The sequence below is a fragment of the Pinus tabuliformis genome, chromosome 1_2, assembly GCF_031772625.1.
Source record: "Pinus tabuliformis cultivar Carrire ecotype Pingquan chromosome 1_2, CPIR1, whole genome shotgun sequence".
Lineage (NCBI taxonomy): Eukaryota > Viridiplantae > Streptophyta > Pinopsida > Pinales > Pinaceae > Pinus > Pinus tabuliformis.
Window position 1 is genome coordinate 439,159,883 of NC_142298.1, and position 20,385 is coordinate 439,180,267.

Here is a 20,385-nt window from a genome sequence, read left to right on the forward strand (position 1 = left end):
GATCTTGATGTTATATGTATCATGCTAATTTGGATGGGCCTATGCAGATGGGTAGGGTTATGACATTCAGGTATGAGTTAATATATTGGTGATAGTGTGTTGTACTAATCTAGACTGACTATGCATATGTAATTGTTATGCATGAATGACAATTGTTTATGAGCTTATGATGTGAACATGTTAGCTAGTTACTATTATGGATATCATGACCTTATTTATGTTTGAGTTGATATGTTGTGAAGTTATATCGTGCTAATCTAGATTGATTATGCAGATAAGATAGCCTCCCTTAAGATACATTAAGGTATGAGTTTGCTTATGTCGCATACTTGGTGCTTGACAGTTGATTATGTCATCTATTTGGTGTTTGAGTGTTTGGTGTCTATTATTTCATCTAGTTGATTTATCTAACATGGCACATTTATAGTTTGTTTGAATGTTTGATTAATTGCATGATATGAGTTTGTGTCTATAAGATTGCATGAAGGAATGATCTTGTTTTAAGATGATTGTACTAATACATATGTGTTGAGATAATTGATATGTACTTGAGTGTAAGTAGGTGATAGTTGTAGCATTATGTCTTATGACTGTTAGTTGATTATGACCTAGTTGTTAGACTTGGTAAAGGTTGATTTCAAATTAATATACATGATGTATTGATCTTTGGAACATGAGACTAACCTGTGTGAGAAGTTTGGTATTATCTTGACAAGGTAATAGTTGATGTGTTTATATAACTAACAGTTGGGTGATGTGACAGTGCATAGTAAGACTCAATTGCGACAAGGAAAAGATAAAAGAAAGGAATTGGGTGAAAATTCCTTTGGCTATGTTTGGAAACTGCAATTCTAAACGAATGAGTGATTTGCATGCAAGAAGTCTTCTTAACCTTGATCTTGTTTGACATTATGTGGATATGTGTTATATTCCTAAACATGTATTTGACAGGTACAACAACTAGTTTCCAACTATGGATGGATTCATCAAGCGAATTGGAGTCCCTTGAGAGATGACATGGACGTGTTCAATTACAAGGCAATGTTCTTGGCACAACAAGGTAGGGTAACTAGTATGTTGTTATGTTTATTTATGCACTGATAATTATTTGTTTATGGAAATATGATGTAGGGGATTGCATGGCAAAAAGACTACCATGAAATTTTGAAGAAGGCTCCGGTTGAGCTTTCCTTTGGAAGCACTGGGAACCATGGGGATTGAGTCATCGTGTTTGTTGTCAGTCTTTTGCTTTTGGTCTTTTTTGATTTGTTGCACTTGATTGCGGCTTTGTTTATGTCTAGTGTATGGTCATACTACTTTGTTTGCAGTGTCGTATTGTTATTGATTTTCATGGTTTTCTTCTTGTTTGTGTTTGTTCTTGCCTTTTCTTTTTAGAGTCTTGGGAATTGGTTGGGAAAGAGGAAGTTAATGGAGATTAAGGAGAGCTGAATGAAACCCAACAAGTGATGTAACACCCAAATGAAGCTCAGTGCATGTATAAGGGCAGTTGAAGGCAAGAATATGGCAGTCGGTTGGACTGGTTGGGTCCATTATGGTAAATGGACTGTGGTAGTACAAACATGAGAAAAGTAATCAAGAAAGGTAAAGTAAATGGATTTGAGGCGTACATTGTTGAGGATTGCAAGTTTACATTATTGACGAGCCACCAATTTTTTAATAAACTCCCCACAACCTATTATTTAGATTTAGAGCTTATTCCTTGCCCTTTGTTAATTTATGAGTATTCTTTAAGATATATTATTCCTAAAATCTAATTTATAACTAAATTTATTAACCTACTCTTAACTTCTCTTTTCCTTATTCGTTACATTAGTGATTATAACATAAATATTATTTAATATTAAATAACAATTATTTTTAACTTTTAACTTTATTATTATAACAACTATTTTTATTAGTTACTTATTATTACCCCCCTATTAATTTTCTTAACAATACTCATTCTCCTGACTTCTATTTTATAACTAATTTAAAATATTAAATATTCCTTCTCAAAAAAGTTTATTTACTTGTTTGACTAGTCTCCAACGGCTAGTTTTCATCAGCTAACCTTGGGCAATGATGCATCCTTACTATTTATTCATGAAGATTGTACGATTTCTCTCACCTTGTCCTGAGGATGAACCACATTAGTTGGTTTGAAACGTCGACCAAATCCTAGTGATGTGGTTAATCTGAAAGACATCTATCTGTAAATATTGTATCGAGTTGGATTTATAAAGCTCCATATACAATATGATTATTTGATGGTTGAATAAAATGTGCATAAGTATATGTGTTTGTTATTGTAAATAATGTAATGAGTTGTGTTATAAAGCTCCAGTAAACGGTATGTTTGTCATGTTTCAGCAGTGGTCATTGTAAATACTGCAACGAGTTGTGTTGTAAAGCTCCATAAGCTTTATGTTTTACTTTTCAGTGGTCTTGCTAGTTGTAGGTGTCATTGAACACCAAGGACGGTGTTCCCCCAAGGGGGATAGTTCTGTAACAACCTTGGTAAAAATCCATGTAAAAATATATAATACCACAGCCATGGGACACATATTCCAAGCTAAATGGTGGGCAAAAACATCCTAGTGGGTGTTCATTTCATTTATTATGGCTAAAGTAAATTGGAAAAGGCAATAGCAAAGACTTTGGAAAGGAAAAAAGGAATTTTTGGCAATTTATTTATGAAAATAATGGAAATTAGGAGAAAATTAAGGTGAAATGTCACAGGTTGCATGTGAGGAGGAAATTGAAGGAAAATAATGGAAATTGACGAAAATAGATGCCTTAACGATAAAAAGGCTTATGAGAATCAATTGGCAAGTTTTTTCTCATCTTTTTGTTAGTTCAGTTTTGGAGTCTTCTCTCTATTCTCTCTCTCTCTTTCTCTCTCTCACTCTTGGACACTTAGAGTTTTCTTGGAGCACTTCAGCATAGGATCAAGAAAAGCAAAGAAGGCAAAGAGGAAGAAAAATATCAAGCAATGCGAAGCATGATAAAGCAGCTACAACGAGTTTACTCGCATGTATTGATTTGAATGTGTGATTTCCTTGCTATATTTGGCATGCATGGTTATGCATGTGTGTTCTTGGCTCTCTTGTTATCATGGGCATGGGTTTTTCTAGGTGTGATAGTGCTATTTAGCCTTTGCATTTCCATTTCTGGATAACCATGGTGTGATGGGTTTGTCATGTTTTGGTTGAGCTAGATTGCCAGATGGATTCAAAGCTGAGTGAGGTGGATCTTTGAATAAAAGAACACATGGCCTAGTGATCCTTGAACTAGACTATGGATTGCGGTAAAGCCACTGGCCTAGTGATCCCTTAACTAGACTGTCGGTTGCGATAAAGTCAGGTATTGTGTGCCTCATTGGGCCTAGGAATCCTCGACCAGTGAATGACGAGATATACGATAAAGCCTAGAGGTGGTTGCCCTTGATCAGACTTAGGAATCATTGCCGATCAATGATGTATATATGGTAAATCCTGGAGGGTGGTGTCTCGATTATGGCCTAGTGATACCTGGATCAATTTGTGGATAACAGTAAAACCTAGAGACTAGGAGACAGGAAAATTCCTCATGATGTAGGTGGATAAATCCGATGGAATCCATGCTTGTTTACAGCCTAGTGATCAAGTGAGGATTGCGGTAAAGCCTGATTTTATTGATGAGGGTGAGGTGGTTTATCCTCGGGAAACCCTGGTTCATTCTTTTGGTTTGAGTCACACATTCATGCTTGGAATATGTCACGAGGGTGATTGGATGAAGAGAGGTTTGACTCAACCAATCTATGGTCAGGTGGAACGTGGTAGTCCCATGTTAGCTTGGATTTTGCATTCATTAATAAGAGTTCCTTCTCCTTGGTATTTCATGTGTAAACATATTGGTTCATATGTGGTATTTATGGATGTTGTATCCTTGTTATTTATGTTGTTTTGATCAAGCTTATGAATATGTTTTATGACAAAGAAAATGTATCATTCTCATCATGTTTTGATTTGTAAATTATTGAGCAATGAATCTATGACCTAATAGATGATAATGTAGCTAATGCGATAAGGCATCAATGTTTCTTAGCGATTCTTAGATAAGTATAAGACCCCTATGCTTAGATATCTTATTATGACCTTTAGAATGCATATTTGTGACATGTTTGACGGAATTTTTGTCATGGATAGTAAGGGTCTAGTCAAGTCTTTGTTTAAGAATTTTCATTGGCATCATTGTCTTTATGTTTCTTTTCATTTCCGTAAATTCCATGAAGTTCTAGGCAGTGACTGGGTCCTAGCCCTGTAATTTAGCCTTAAATATCGTAGTTGTTGGCATAGCACTTGCAGAAAAAGGCTACAGTCGCACTCAGGTAGGCTCATGGAAGTGACTAGGACACTTAGTTGCTTAAAGGGCTTGGCAAGGGAGCAACTGGGGCTCTGGGTCCTTGAACTGTTGAGTTTCCTCAAGGGTTGGTCACTTGGAAAGGTGGGGTAGCTCCTAGAGGTTCTGTAGGATGTGTGGATGGTAAATTTGGTTGTGTTTTGTCAATTCCACTTCCTTAAGGTGACCTAGGAGGCTGAATCAGATCATAGTATCCTCTCGTCACATATTTACCTCGATTGGCCAGTTACTTATGTAGATGTGGGAGGAGGGCGTTACAATCAGTATAAAAAGAAATTTGTTGGGATAAATAAGGGAAGTTGATCCTCATCTTAACTTCTTAGGTGTTTCATATAACTTTGATTATTGCATACTAAAACAAAAAGAAAAGAGGTGAGTTTTAAAAGGTAACTTAACGTAAAAAATAATGAAGAAAATTAGGCTTTATTTCATTCAAGCCGTGAATCCAAGAGAAACCCTATGGATTTGAGAAATTTACAGAATACAAAGGCCCATTGAGCTTACAAAAAAGCAAAACTATCAGGGTGCTAGCTTTGTCTCCAACCCAATAATCCCCCCTTTTAAGTCCTCGAATATTTCTTTACGTACTTTTCAACTACTAATATAGTTTCCTCGGAATTTGGAATTGTATGCTAAAAATAGTCTTTAAGATAGATTCAATCTTAACCATTCGACACCTTTGATAACTCGGTGTCCTCCTTTGTCTTCAAATATAACTATGTTGGTTATATTTCGTCCTTCAATTTATTTACTTCCCCTAATTCACCAGGTATCTTTTTTGTTGTAACTGTGAATTCTTTGTCATATGGGTAAGGCCACCACTCTATACCCAATTCAATTTGAAGGGATTTGGTATCATAAATATACTTATCTAGATATAATGTATGAAACTCTTTTAAACATAAATTTTTATAATTGTATTTTCTTAATTAATAACAAACTCAACCCAACATCATCACTTGAAAATATTTTCAAATTAAACCAAACACAAATAATGAGAAATTGACTTTGCAAGCAAGATGATTTGCTTATCATATAACTAAGAAGCATAAGATTGAAGAATTTTGTGCATTGTTGAGTTGTTGTTCCTGGCCCACTAGCTTGATTGATTGAGAATTGTGCACCATAATGTGGTGGTTGAATATCATATAAGTAAATTTAATGCCTAGGAAATTAGAGCTTTTTCATTAAGGCTTCTTGTGAAATCACGATAGCAGAAACAAAGTGTCGTTTCCTTTCCTCCAACTTATGCATAAATGGACATAAGTGATATACACTTTGGTTTGTAAGACTCTTCTTACCTTCTCTCTAACTAATTTCGAACTCCAAGCCTTAGACAACATATCAAACAGATTCAATGCCAAAGCCAATATATTTTAAATCTCCATGAAATTCATAAATCTCCTCTTTGGTGGCATTATTTAACATTTGCACATTGATCTAAACTATTATCAAGACAATCAATTCTCAAACAAAGGTGACAATTTTCTACTAGATGTTCTACCTCCTATTGTAATCTGTTGTGAATTTGATCTTTAAAAATTTGTCTTAACTTCGATGCTTAACTTGAGGAACAAAATATGGAGTTGAAATCCTTCATGAATATCTCCTCTTTCTAACACATGAAAATTCTTATTTTATTTTCCTAAATATTAGAGCAAAGCATGCACATCAAAAACCGAATCCCATTACACTTGATGTTTCTAGTTAAAACTTTAATGTTGCATCATTTAGTTGTAATGTCCCCCAAAATCTCTTGTAATTCTATAAACTGGTCAGCATTAACAGGGACTTGATTTCTATAGCTACTATATTAATATCATGTGTAACTATAGAACCTCAAATAACTACAACCAACCTATATCCATCTTAACTATGGATCTACCAAGGGCTGAGAAGGATCAAATCTCTTTTCACTCTAAAAGAGGTTTTCACCTCAAGAGATTTGATCCCTCTTGGTGCTTGGTAAATCCAGAGTTAAGATGGATCTAGGCTAGTTTAATTATTAATAATTGATAATTAGAATTCTTAATTTTATTAATTTTATTTAATTTTTATTTTTATGTAATTTGACATAGTCAAAATATTTTAATCAATAATTATAATTATGATTTTATTTTTATATTTTATATTTTATTATTTTTTTTAAAATTATATATATATATTGTAATGTAATTTGACCGAGCCAAATATATATATATATATATTGTAATGTAATTTGACCGAGCCAAAATGTTTGCATGGACGCATTTTTGAAAATTTGACAATCCACAAAATTTGGCAAATTTGCCTTTAGTAAAACAATGAAATATTCCAAATCATTCACCATTTTTTAAATTCTTCTCAGATGATACTCAATTTGGGTCATTTTGCAACAAAAAAAACCATGTTGTATATTTTTGAACATTGATGGCATTGTTCTCATTGATGGCGAAGGAGTGGCAACAAGCATGTATGCTTGTGATCAAGGAAAAGAAGCAACAAAAGATCAGCAAAGATGTGATGGAAAAAGAGAAACAAAAGATGAGATGGAAAAGGAGAAACAAAGGCAAAAGAGCAACAAAGGAACAATATGAGAAACAAGGTATGTTGTAGTAATGTTTGACAACACGAGGTTATGTTTCATGTTGTTGATGCTTTATGAGAATGAAATACAAATATGTGATGCAAAGGGTGATGACAAAGGAACAACAGAAGCAACAAGGCATGTCTATTATATTTTGATGGCTTGGGTATGTTTGTTGAAGAGGTGCATATATGTTGTGATGATGATTGATGCTTGCATATTATTGAGGAGATTTATGTTTGGCAACATATTATTGATGTTTGAGGAGATTATTCTGTTGCTAGGCAAAGGAAAATGCAAGACTGCATGACAAACAAGGAAAAACTAAAGGTTGATGAGTCAATGCCATGAAGAATTAGTGATATTAGATGTTGTAGAACATATGTATGTCCTTGGAGAGTGATGCATTACTTTCATATGTTGCGTGCATATTGCTTGCATTGGAAAGTGAATACTTTACATGTGTTATGATGTTATAATGCATTACTTGATTGAATATGTTGGCATTATGTTTGTGTATTTAGTAATTATAGGTGGTTGAAAATAATATTTGAACACTTATTTTTTATATAATATTCAAAATGTGAAGAGTTTGGAAATGAATGAGTGGAAGGCAAAGAGTCAAGCCTATTCACTTCATATTCTTACGTGGAATACAAACAACCAACAAACTCTCTTTATAAAAGATGTTATTTTGGAAGGCAAAGAGAGTGAGAGGTTAAAGATGTGAGAATTGATTATTCATGAGTTATCTGGCACATATGAAGCTAATGTGAAGCAAATTTGAAGGGAAGAAGAGGCAGAAATAAAGATGGAGATATGTAGAATTGATGACCAAGTAAACCAACGTGTTGTTTCTTGTATGTATTAGGGGATTGTAGTCTCCTTTCAAGTTGGAACTTGAAAAACAATAAGTTGTAGCTTGTTGATGTAGGAGCCTCCTATGGGTTGTAGCCTACAAAAAACTTATGGGAGTTGGAACTTCTTGCCATGTCGTAGCTTGCAAGAAAATTGAGGTAGCAACCTCTTGTAGGTTGGAGCCTACATAAAATGAGATGTAATAAGGGTGTAGGGGCTTTCCTTTGCATCACAACAATAAAAAATGGTGGTTTTCTCCCTTTATCGGTTTCCACATATATATGGTGTCCATGTGTGTTGATGTTATGTGCTTATGTGATGTTTTGGATTAATTATTACTTATTTTCACATATTTAATCTATTGGTCATGTGTGAAGTTGCTCATTTTAAAAGTTAGTTAATCAATCAAAATAAAATCAATTTAATGTCCATGAATGTACTAAATTGATTCACCCCCCCTCTTAGTTTAGTCAAGTTACCATCAATTGGTACCAGAGCAGGTTCCTTCGATGTAATCCTAACATCTTGAAGGTATACCTTGTTAAGCCATGGACTATCAAAGTGTTTATGTGCTAAGTGCAGCAAACTTTAATGTTCAATGGAAAGATAAGGTAAAATCTAATAGTTGATGGACCTACTGTATGGAAGTTAGTATGTGATGGTTATTGTAATGAATCTCCCTTTGTACAAGAACAACAATGGAATGCTCAAGAAAAATGTGCAATCTATAACAACCTTTGCAATAAAGATCTTGATACTGTTAAAGACTTAACATCTACAAAAGAAATCTGGGATAGTTTTCAAAAGAAATCTGGGATAGTTTTCAGCTCATGCATGAAGGAGATACTAGTGGAAATAGTACATAAAAAGAGAAGAAAAAGAAGAAGAAGAAAAATCCCTTTCAAAAGGAAAGTGTTCATTGTAAATGAGACCTTTACATGTGTGAATAAACCTAAAGAAAAGCTAGCTGAAAAACTAGTTAAGCTTGAGTCAGGCCTTCATGAAATAGAAAGACTAAGGAATGAAAACAAATCTATGAAGAAAATGGTGCAAACATGTGATGAGAGAGAGCATGAATATAAGGAATAAATTATTAGTCTGAGGACACAATTAGAAGAATCAAATAAAACTAAAGAAATTACCAAAAACCGACTAAAGGAGAGAGAAGAACAAGATGAAAGATTAAAAGATGAGATTGGAAATGAACTAGGTGAAAATAATAGACTATGTAAAAAGCTATAAGACGAGATTGTCTCCATGAAGAACTCAGATAAGGAAGCCACTAAAGAGGAAGCCACTAAAGAGAACACGACAACATTAAAAGGACTTGTAGGAGAAGGGACAAACAACATGAATAGGAAGGAAACAAACAAAGACAAAGAAAAATCAAAATGGAAATAATGAGTCAAAGAAAATTCTCTCTGCAAAAAGGCCATTTGCTCCTGAGAAAATTGGGAAGATCCCAAAGGAAATTATTTGCTCCTTTGAAAGATATCAAATGTTTTTCTTTCAATGAACCTAGAGATGTTACAACACCATGTAAGACGAAGCAAATCAATTTTAATCAATAGAAGATGTAGGAAACAAGAAGGCTCCCTCAAGCAAACAATCAGAGAAGAGAATCATCTACTAGGTACACAAATCATTTTTATGGTTAATGTCATTTGCTTAATGATTTTGGACATAAATTTGTTGAATGCAAAATGTATATAAAGAACATGAATACAAGAAGATACACATCATTTCCTCTATTTCTTGACCACACAATATGTTATGTGTGTGATAACCTTGGTCACAAAGCCAAAGATTGTAAGCTTTAATATACCTTAAAGATATCTAGACAAAATATGAAAACAACTCCAAGCAGACCAAACAATGAATAAAATGTAGACAAAAGAAAGAAACCAGCTAAGGTATGGAAGAGGAAGAAAAAGGAGTAGCCTAAGACCTCAATAGAAAAATGAAGTCATCATAGCCTCAAGAGGAGTTGTTCAAGAAAGCAAAAAAAGAATTCAATCAATGTTAAAGGAGCAACAACATCTCAAGGGGAGAGAAGCCCCAAAATATCTTGAAAAATATCAAATTTACACTTGAGGTGTCAAGGACTTGCAAACCCTAATCAAAGTACTTAAAAACTATGTAATACTAGCAATGCAAAGTGAAATCTCTTCTGTGATTGGTGTAGGTGCATATTTCATGTACATGAAGGAAAAGAGATTATTTTATTTAATTAGAATGGTGTCTACAATAGTGAAAAAAAAAATGATATTGGTAGGGCCAACCACAGTACTATTGGGATTCCTCCAATAGTCAAAGCTTGTGCAAGATGTGCTACTAATTGACCTATAAAAGAGTTTATCTTCAAATATGGAGTACATAGAAAGAGCTTAGGTAAGACATTGTTGGTTACCCAATAATGAATGAGTTAGTACATGCAATATCATGTGCTTAATAGATTACCATGTTATTGAGCAATCACAAATCACTGTGAAAAGAAAGACTAGTTGGGGAACATCTTTTCAAGTTTTATTCTCTACTTAGTGAGATTATCAGTGATGAGAATTAAGCCAAATAGAAATCAAACCTAAAATAAACACAATGAAATAAAGTCAAGGGGAATAAAAGAGGACTACATCAAATCCAAAATGTCCAACTCACCTTTGAAGAATTACAAGAAAATGAAATAACCAAGTAATATTATTCAAATCTCCTCTATAGTTATGGGGTTTAACATGAAAAAGAGGATGATCTTGATTTTAAAGTATCAATTCAAAAGACACCAGAAGTATGCATATATGTCAACAAATAAACCACAATAAAAAAGGCAAAGCCTTCATTAAGAGTAATTAATTCCAATGATGTGGGTGATTCAAAAGATGAGGGAAGCTCCTGAGATTGAAATTGGATTGGTTTTCTCCATTCAATTGGTTTCTCGGCATAGTTGTAGACCCAATGAGCTCAAAATTAGATACTATGACATACAAAGGTTTGTGGGAAGTTTCATGATCTATTAGTTATTAACATTGCAATAGAATTATCAAAAGACACTTCAATTGCAAAGGAAGCACAGAGAACTAGCAGAGGAGGATACCATAACCTATGCAAATGAAAATAAGGTTAAACCCTAAAAATCAAGAATGATCTAGATCCACTTTGTGTGAATTGATCACAAGAAGAAACTCATAGAGTAAGCAATCATTTTGACAAAGAAAAATGACAGCCCAAAGAAGAGAGTTGAGAATTCAAAAGAATATCTATTTATAGTAGAAAGGAAGGAATGTTGATAGGAAAGGCAACACTATGTGATCATGAATATAATTATGGCTATTCAGAACTCACACAAACAAAAATGAGAGTAGAGACCACAAAAGAGAAGGAAGAATATAATTAGCTTTGTGCATATAAATTCATTGGACAACCCTATATCCTATGCACGGGTTATAATACCCTTGGAATGAATTATTTGGACAATATTATGAGTTTTAAACAATATTTGCAAACTATTAATATTCAATAACAACGTTATTTTCAATGCAATACCACTCATTATTTTCAACCACTGGGAATCCTAAACGAGTCAATGTTATTTTCAATGCAATGCACTCATTACAATATAATGCATTACAGGGTAATTCAAATGGTGCATATTACAAGGTAATTCAAATGGTGGGTATTACAAATGTTGCGTTACAAGGTATTTCAAATGGTGAATATTACAAGGTAATTCAAATGCTGCTTATTACAAATGTTCAAATGCTGCTTATTACAAATGTTGAAGTGAGTTGGTTAATTCAAATGCGTTAATGTTGGAGTTTCTTTTTAATACTTTATTGAATGCATTGTTATAATTTTGGAGCTGTGTTGTTAATACAACAATGAGCCGTGTCTTATGGATGAGCAATGGTTAATACTTTGCTTGCAGCAGTAAAGTTAATACTTTATTGGAGCTACGTTGGTATATTCAATTCATGGTATCAGATATACAACAATGTTGATAAATGCTGGAGTGTGTTGGTAAAAGCTGGAGAGCAGCGTTGAGCAACAACGATAAGAAACACTGTCATAGCTACATATGGACAACAAGAAACACTATCATAGCTACATATGGACAACATTGGATCAACATACTATAGAACACTATTTGGAACACATTCTGGTGGAATGCATATTCTTGCAATATTTCAAACGCATATATCAATTCTCTGTTGGAATGTATATATCAATTCAATATTATTCTCTGTTGAATCAATATATGGAAAGCAACTTGAATATATACAACTTCAAAATGGCAGTATTTTCAATATATTGCATTGGCACATATGGTTTGCAAATGTTTTCAATATATTAGCGTTGGCACATATGGCAGCGCTTTCAATATATTGCTTTGGCACATCTGGTTAGCAACTTCAACATATAATTGCATTTTCAATATAATGCGTCAGCACATATGGTTAGCAGCTTCAATATATAATTGTGTTGGCACATATTATCACTTGCATTGGCACATATCACCTGCGTTGCACTTTCGATGGCATATCATAATTAATGGGTATGATTGCGTTTAATATGGAACAAGTATGGAACATCGTTGGAATATGGAACAACGTTGTGTCATTGCGATTTGAACAAGCCTATCAAATTTGGAATATGTTGCTATCATTTCATTTGCCTTAATACTTGTGTGTTCAATATATCAACGTTCAACATATACGTGTGCGTTAATACTTGCGTTCATTTGGAATTGTTGTGGAACTGGTGTTAATTCATTCGTCCAATACATGCATTTAATTGATAGATTTAATACATGTGTCCAACAACATTTAATACTATGGGCATTTAATACAATTGTCAATAGCGGGCATTTTTATATTTCTAGCTGTCATCATTGCCCACATTTGATCATAATTAAAATTGAAGCGAATTACCATTATCATTGGACCGTTGATGTAATTGATTTGACATTCCATATTAGTGTTATATGTTTGCTTTGTTTTAATTACTGCGTTGGAGAATCATTGATCATTGTTTGGAGCATCAACGATATCTTATTTGGAGCAACAAGGATATAATTTTTTAGAGCAACATTATATAACATTTTGAGCCGTGTTTTTTGAAAGGAAACCTTCATTTAATACATTGGAGAACGTTTGCAATACATATATTACGGAGACTATTGAAATAATGATTTGACATTTATGGCAAATGGCTTAATATTTGGGAAACATTGATATTTTTAATATTTGGATAACTTCTAGGTTAGATAGCGTTGAAATAATGACTTGATAGAGGGCTAAATATATTGTAAATGATTTAATGTATTTGCAGTAGCATTGATATTTGAATTAGCATATTGTTTGCAGTGCGTTGATTTGCGGCATATTGTTTGCAGTGCGTTGATTTGTAAATATTGTTTGCACCATATCAGTGGGTTGATATGAAAGTATTAAATACTATGCATTCATGGAGAGGGTTCATTATGGAGCAAAGTTCATTCATGGAGATTTATATCATCAAGGCTATGTTATTTATTGTGCATTAATATATTATGGAGAGAATTTTTACAACTATTCAAGATATTTTGAAGCCTTGATATATATTTTTGATACATTGAATTTAGGGTTTTATGTCTTAATTAATCAAAAGTGTGGCTGCCCTAATTGCTTCCAAGTGCTTGCCTTGTAGATTCTATTCAAAAACATTGTGTATAGAAAGCTGCATATTTGGTTTCAAAAAAAATTTAAGTCATGCACTTTTGAGGTACCTTGTTTGCACAAACCTAAGGGACCCATATCATTGGTATCTAGTTGATCTTTGGAAGAGAGCATAAATGAAATTGTTACCTACCGATCATATCTTTCAATGTCCAATGGACTCATATTGTCCTGTTGTAGCACCCATGTTTGGATGAAATGGTTCATCAACTGTGTTTTTGGAATATAGGGACATTACTCTAATCGATTTTTCAACCTTGGTATGGTGCTTCTTATGTGCAACCAGAGTGCAAAGTTTCAACTGTGTATTTAAAATCAAGGCTAGAACATTTGCCTTGGCTTCTATTGGCAGGTCTAAAGAAGGGTTATCTCAAGGAGTATTGCTCTGTGATATTTCACATTCTCAAGTCACGAAAGTTCATCTATTATGTCTGCAATAAGAAGAAATGCTATCAACAATCAAAACATATGTAGTATGTGCTACTAGTTGTTCTTGGAATGGTGTTACAGTGGGTGTGAATCTGGTGTGATTCATAGTATTGATTGATATTGAAAATTAGCATAAAAATAATAATGCCCATAATATAAGCTAAGCATGAAGGAAAAACAAATTTCCTAGACCCTAATTCTGAGATCTATGCTCAAGAAGTTGAGAAGATTAGTTATAATGAAGACTACCAGTGAAGAAAACCTAAATCCTGATGTTGGCACTCAAGGAGGAACTCAATTGTTGATAGGCTTTAAACCCCCTTGCCATTGATGTCAAAGGGGGAGCTAAAGAGAGGAGAAAAGAAGTGTTTTCTCAAGACAAAAATTGGGAGGAGCAAAGTTTTCCATCAATGCCAAAGGGGGAGATTGATGGAATTATTATTATTGATGGCAAAGGAGCAACAACAAGCATGTATGTTTGAGATCAAGGCAAACAAGAAAAAAAGAGCAGCAAATATGTGATGGCAAAAGAGAAACAAAATATGAGATGACAAAGGAGCAACAAAGGAAAAAGAGAAGCAAAGTAACAATAGGAGTGTCAAGGTGTGTTGCAGTGATGTTTGACAACAAGAGGTTATGTTGCATGTTGTTTATGCTTGATGAGAATGCAATACAAACATGTGATGCAAAGGGTGATGGAAAAGGAAAAACAAGAGCAACAAGGCATGTCTATTATGTTTTGATGGCCTGGGTATGTTTGTTAAAGAGGTGTATATATGTTGCGATGATGATTGATTGATGATTGCATATGTTTGAGTAGATTGATGTTTGACAGCATATGATTGATGTTTGAGGAGATTGTTGTGATGCTAGACAAAGGCAAAGGCAAGACTCCAAGACAAACAAGGCAAGACTCAAGGCCGTTGAGGCAATGGAATGAAGAAGTAGTGATATATGATGTTGCAGAATAGATGTGTGGCATTGGAGAGTGATGCATTACTTGCATATGTTGTGTGCATATTGCTTGAATTGGAGAATGAATGTTTTACATGTGTTATGATGTTATAATGTATTACTTGCTTGCTTATGTTGGTGTATTTATTCAATATAGGTGGTTGAAAATAATATTTGAGCACTTATTTTTGTTGTAATATTCAAAATATGAAGAGTTTGGAAACGAATGAGTGGAAGGAAAAGAGTCAAGCTTGTTCACTTCATATTCTTATGTGGAATACAAACAACCAACAAACTTTCTTTATAAAAGATGTGATTTTGGAAGGTAGAAAGAGTGAGAGGTTAGACGGTTAGAGAGCATGTGAGAGTTGATTATTCATGAGTTATATGGCACATATGAAGCTAATGTGAAGCAAATTTGAAGGGAAGAAGAGGCAGAGATAAAGATGGAGATATGCAAAATTGATGACCAGGTAAACCAACATGTTGTTTCTTGTATGTATCAGGGGATTGTAGTCTCCTTTCAAGTTGGAGCTTGATAAAGAATAGGTTGTAGCATATTGAGGTAGGATCCTCCTATGGGTTGTAGCCTGCAGAAAATGTATGGAAGTTGGATCTTCCTTACATGTTGTAGCTTGTAAAAAAATCGACGTAGCAACCTCATGTAGGTTGGAGCCTACATAAAATTAGATGTAATAAGGGATTATGAGTTTACCTTTGCATCACAACAATAAAAAAAAATACGGTTTTCTCCTTTAATGGGTTTCCACTTATATACGGTGTCCATATGTGTTGATGTTATGTGCTTATGTGATGTTTTGGATTAATTATTACTTGTTGTTCACATATTCAATCTGTTGGTCATTATGTGTTAAGCTATTCATTTAAAAATTTCATTTAATACATCAAAAGAAAATCAATTTAATGTCCATGAATGTATTAAATTGATTCACCCCTCCCTCTCAGTTTAGTCAAGTTTCCATCAAACTTTACTTTCATTTTTCCATAAAATGCGCCTATAATTCATTTCCTGGAAACCACTACAAAATTTGACCAAATGTTGAACCCATGCCACAAAAGAAAATTGTTTTGGGGGAATCCTCAATGGTTTTGGAAACCACTTGGGGATGTAATATGCTTGAATTTCCATCATGTTGTTGAATGGAAAATTGACATTTTAAAATATTAAACCCCCCCTCTTTAATTACCAAGTTGATTGGGAAGGTGGAAATCATTTTTGGTCGTAGATGTTTTAATCCACTTACTCGATGACCTAGAACTACCTTTACTTAATGCTTTATTTTAAACTTTCTGATGCATGTCTTGTTTTTGACATAGGCATACGATTTGAATAGATGCTAGGTACTCATGAATTGGACTATAGCAGAAGCTCATTCGATGGTTCGGTGTGGATACTTTGTATGGTGAAGTCAAAACATATTTTTTGATAAGTTATGGGGTATATCATGGAATAAAAAGTAATGGGATAATTAAATAAAATCTTTAGTAATTTTTTTTAAATAATAATTTTATTTATCTTGAAATTTGGGTACATAAGAATAAAATAGGGAAGGGACCATTTTCTGACAAAAACTTCAAATATGAAGGATGTGTATAAATTGTGGATACTTCATAGGATTAAAGATTAATACTAGTGTCCAAAGTAATTGTGGATGTGTATCTCGTAAGGTGCTTTGGACACCAGGATTTTGACTAGGTCATTTTATGGTACAACAGAGAAGAACAACACAAGTCTTAGAAAAAGGATGTCAGTTGTATGTGATACATGTGTTGGAATTAGTAGGTAATACAAAATTTAAAATTGAAGACTTCAAAGAATTGCGAGAATTTCAAGATGTATTTTTAAAAGAAATACTAGGACTTTCACCTAAAAGAGATATATATTTCTCCATAGATTTATGCTAGGAGAAATACTGGTGTCAAAATTACTTTACAAGATTAGCAATCTTGAACTGATAGAATTAAAGCTTCAATTGAAGGAAATGTTGGACAAAGGGTATATCAGACCCAGTGTATCTCCTTAGGGAGCACCAACTTTATTTGTGAAGAAGAAATATGGCACTCTTAGGTTGTGTATAGATTACAGGAAACTAAACAAAGTAACCATTAAGAACAAGTATCCTCTACCTAGGATTGATGATTTGTTTGATCAACTGAAAGAAGGCACATTATTTTCCAAGTTAGACTTAAGGTCTAGGTATCACCAAGTTTGAATCAAAGATGAAGACATTCATAAAACATTTTTTTGGACTAGATATGGCCATTATGAGTTTGTGGTGGTTCCTTTTGGGTTAACTAATGCACCATCTACATTCATGTGTTTAATGAACAACATCCTTAGTAAGTATTTGGACAAGTTTTTTTTGGTTTCATTGATGATATCCTTATTTATTCAAAGACAAAAGAGAATCATGAGGATCATCTTTGAATGGTATTGCAAGAGCTAAGAGAGCACAAGTTATATGCCAAGTTTAGCAAGTGTGATTTCTACCAAAAAGAAATCCATTATTTGGGACATATAGTTTAAGAGAAAGGATTTTCTACGGATCCTAATAAGATAAAGGCCATCAAATACCTACTCGCCTAAAGAAATGTCACAAAAGTGAGATCATTCATGAGACTTGTTGGTTACTACTGGAGATTTATCAAAGGATTCTCTCAAATTGGTCATCTAATTACTTCATTGTATAGAAAGAGGGTGAATTTTGTTTGGTCCAAGGAATGTGAAGAAATATTTCAACAGATGAAATACTTAACTTCTTAGTATGCACTAATGCTTCCAAGGAAGGAATCAATGAAGTTCTCATGCAAGATGGTGGTGAGCTCCAGTATTGTAGCAATAATGCTACCACTCCTGGGGCTTCCTGTCTCTTAATTTTATCAACCCGGTAGTTCGTACAAACTTGGAAGCGACGGTGCTGTATGCACAAGTACTAGCCCTTGTCGCAGCTGTCACTTGGTCAGCTGGCACAAGTCCGCTAGGGCTTAAGCCAACTTCTATAGGCTCACAGAAGAAGCTTTATCAATGATGGATGAAAGCTAACTCAAAGGAAGGCTACGCTGCTTGACAAACTGAATCAAAAGCAATTTAAAGCATGTAAATCTATGAAACCCTAATTTAACTAGTCTATCTTCTATAATGCAAAGAATGTGGATGCAACTCCTATGAATGCTGTCATTACCTCTAACAAGTGTAAATGCATGGGTCTAAGCTACTTGCATCATGAGAAATGTGTTTTTGTGTTTTTCCTTTAGGTGTGTGGAATGAGTGTGAACTTGGCCTAATTAGGGTTTGATTGTGCAGGTGGGATGGAGAAGGAAGGAAAGTGTGGGACAGGTTGGGGAGGCTAGGAGAGGTTCCTAAGGATCCTTAGCACCCATCCACAGAGGTCCCTCACGTTCAGAAGCTCGGCAACGAAGTGAATGGCCTCCTACAGGAAGGCTGCAGGGGATCCTACAGGATACTCTGTTTTCTACAGGATGGCTGTGCACGTCTACAGGATGGTTGGCCGTGGAAGTTTTTAGGAGTTGATGGAGTGTTGGAGTGGTGTGGGAGGCTAAGGGAGATGGAGATGGACCTAATGATGTCTTAGGAAATGGCAAGTCAGACGAAGGAAGGGTGCATGCAATGGGTTGATGTTTTGGAAGGGTGGAATCAACGAGAGTGAAGGAGATGGAGCTGTACGTGAAATGAGAGAGTTGGAGGGCACGTGAGTGAGATAGAGGGTGAATAGAACTTGCAGGTGGATGAAGAAAACGACGAAGGAAATCGCTTGAGCAAAAGCAGTGTAAATAAAACAAATGACCTGTGCATGAAAACAAGGAATTCATTAACCTATTATGCCATGAAACCTATAAATCCAAAATGGAAACCAAGCAATAAAACTAATGCGTGAGAGTGCAGTATGGATCAATGTCGAGAATGTATGAATAAATCCTTAATGAAAAACGTTCATGTGGCAGCTTGCGTGGAGATGAAACGACTGTTGTTCTTTTTGGTGGCTGATCATGGTCTACACCCCAATCCCAAACAGTGAGATGGCAGTGAGCCTTTACAACCTGTTTTTGTTGGAGCTCCAAGAGATTTATTCTACCAACCTATCAAACTTGAATACTGAAAGCAAAGCATCATACCAGTCCTATCTATGCTAATGAAAACAATTAAACTAACAAGCTGGAAATCCAAATTGCATAGGAAACTAAACAAACTCAAGTGCTGGACCTAATTGTAAATGCATTACAACACTGAGGAGGTCTATGGCTCTCAGGTTGGGCCCTAACCTGAGAGCTATAGCTCCTTGAGAAAACTCAGAACTAACTCAAAAGTGGCCTTCTTTATTCATAATCTGATAACATGCCAAATTGGCTTACAAAAGAGAACAAAACTTGAGCTGTGCTCCAAAATTACAATAGTAATACGAGAGTTTCAACAACCTAACCAAGGCTAAGGCCTCTATACTTATACAAAACGATGATCCAACAAGTATCCATGATTCTAGGAGCTCGGCTGCTTAATCTAGAGTTTAACTGCTGATCCTGTAGGATGGTCATAAATGCTGTTTCCTGTAGAGCAGTTTTGAACTGCTGTTCCTGTAGAACAGCTGGCCATGTATTAAGCTCGGAGGGAGGATGGAGTGGGGCTCGGAGTTCTTGGTGAGGATCACGAGGAATGTCCCCCAAGACCGTGGACAACCTCTCCTTACGTCAGCAATGCCAACTCGTTGTCTCCTTGCCACCTTTTCGTTGTCTTTTGCTCCCTTTTAATGCCAAAACCTGGAATCACAATGCATTAGCTACGTAGATAAAGTGCCTATCCTTTCTCCTACAAACAACATGAATAAACTAAGAAGTGTATGCATAAACAATAAAAATGAATGGTTTGAGCAAGCAAAATAGGCCAAAAATGAGCCCAAATTGTACCAAAATTGGGGCTCATCATCACCCCCCAGCTGAACCATTTGCTCATCCTTGAGCAACCTTGCCCCTGCTCCTTGTCCTTGGCCGAGGACTCGGGACCGGAACAGGCTGTTTCTTTTCTGCTTTTGATGGCCCTGCCTTTTCTGCCCCTGATGGTGATGAGGGTGATGCTTCCTTCCCTTTTTCTATTTCCTTGAGCCGGGCTTCAGAAGGCGACTGGCCTATCTTTCGTGTCCAGGAAGTTATTTTTGGGCTCCCCTTTCCGGGGGTAGTTGATGGTTTAGAGGGGGTTCTTGCACTGGGTGAGGTAGGTACATCCCCTGAAGTGGTATGGCCGCTGGGTGAAGGCTGTGGCTTACTCGGGGACATCCGCTTGCTTCTCCTGGCTTCAGGTGGCAGAGGGGTCTCCCTCTCCCTTTTCTCTTTCGGTTTTGGAGGTGTGCTAAGGGCAGCCAGTGCCGCTGCTGCCTCCTTATCGAGGATGTCAGCCTTCTCTTTCTTGTGTTTTGCTCTCTCGGAGCTCCTTGT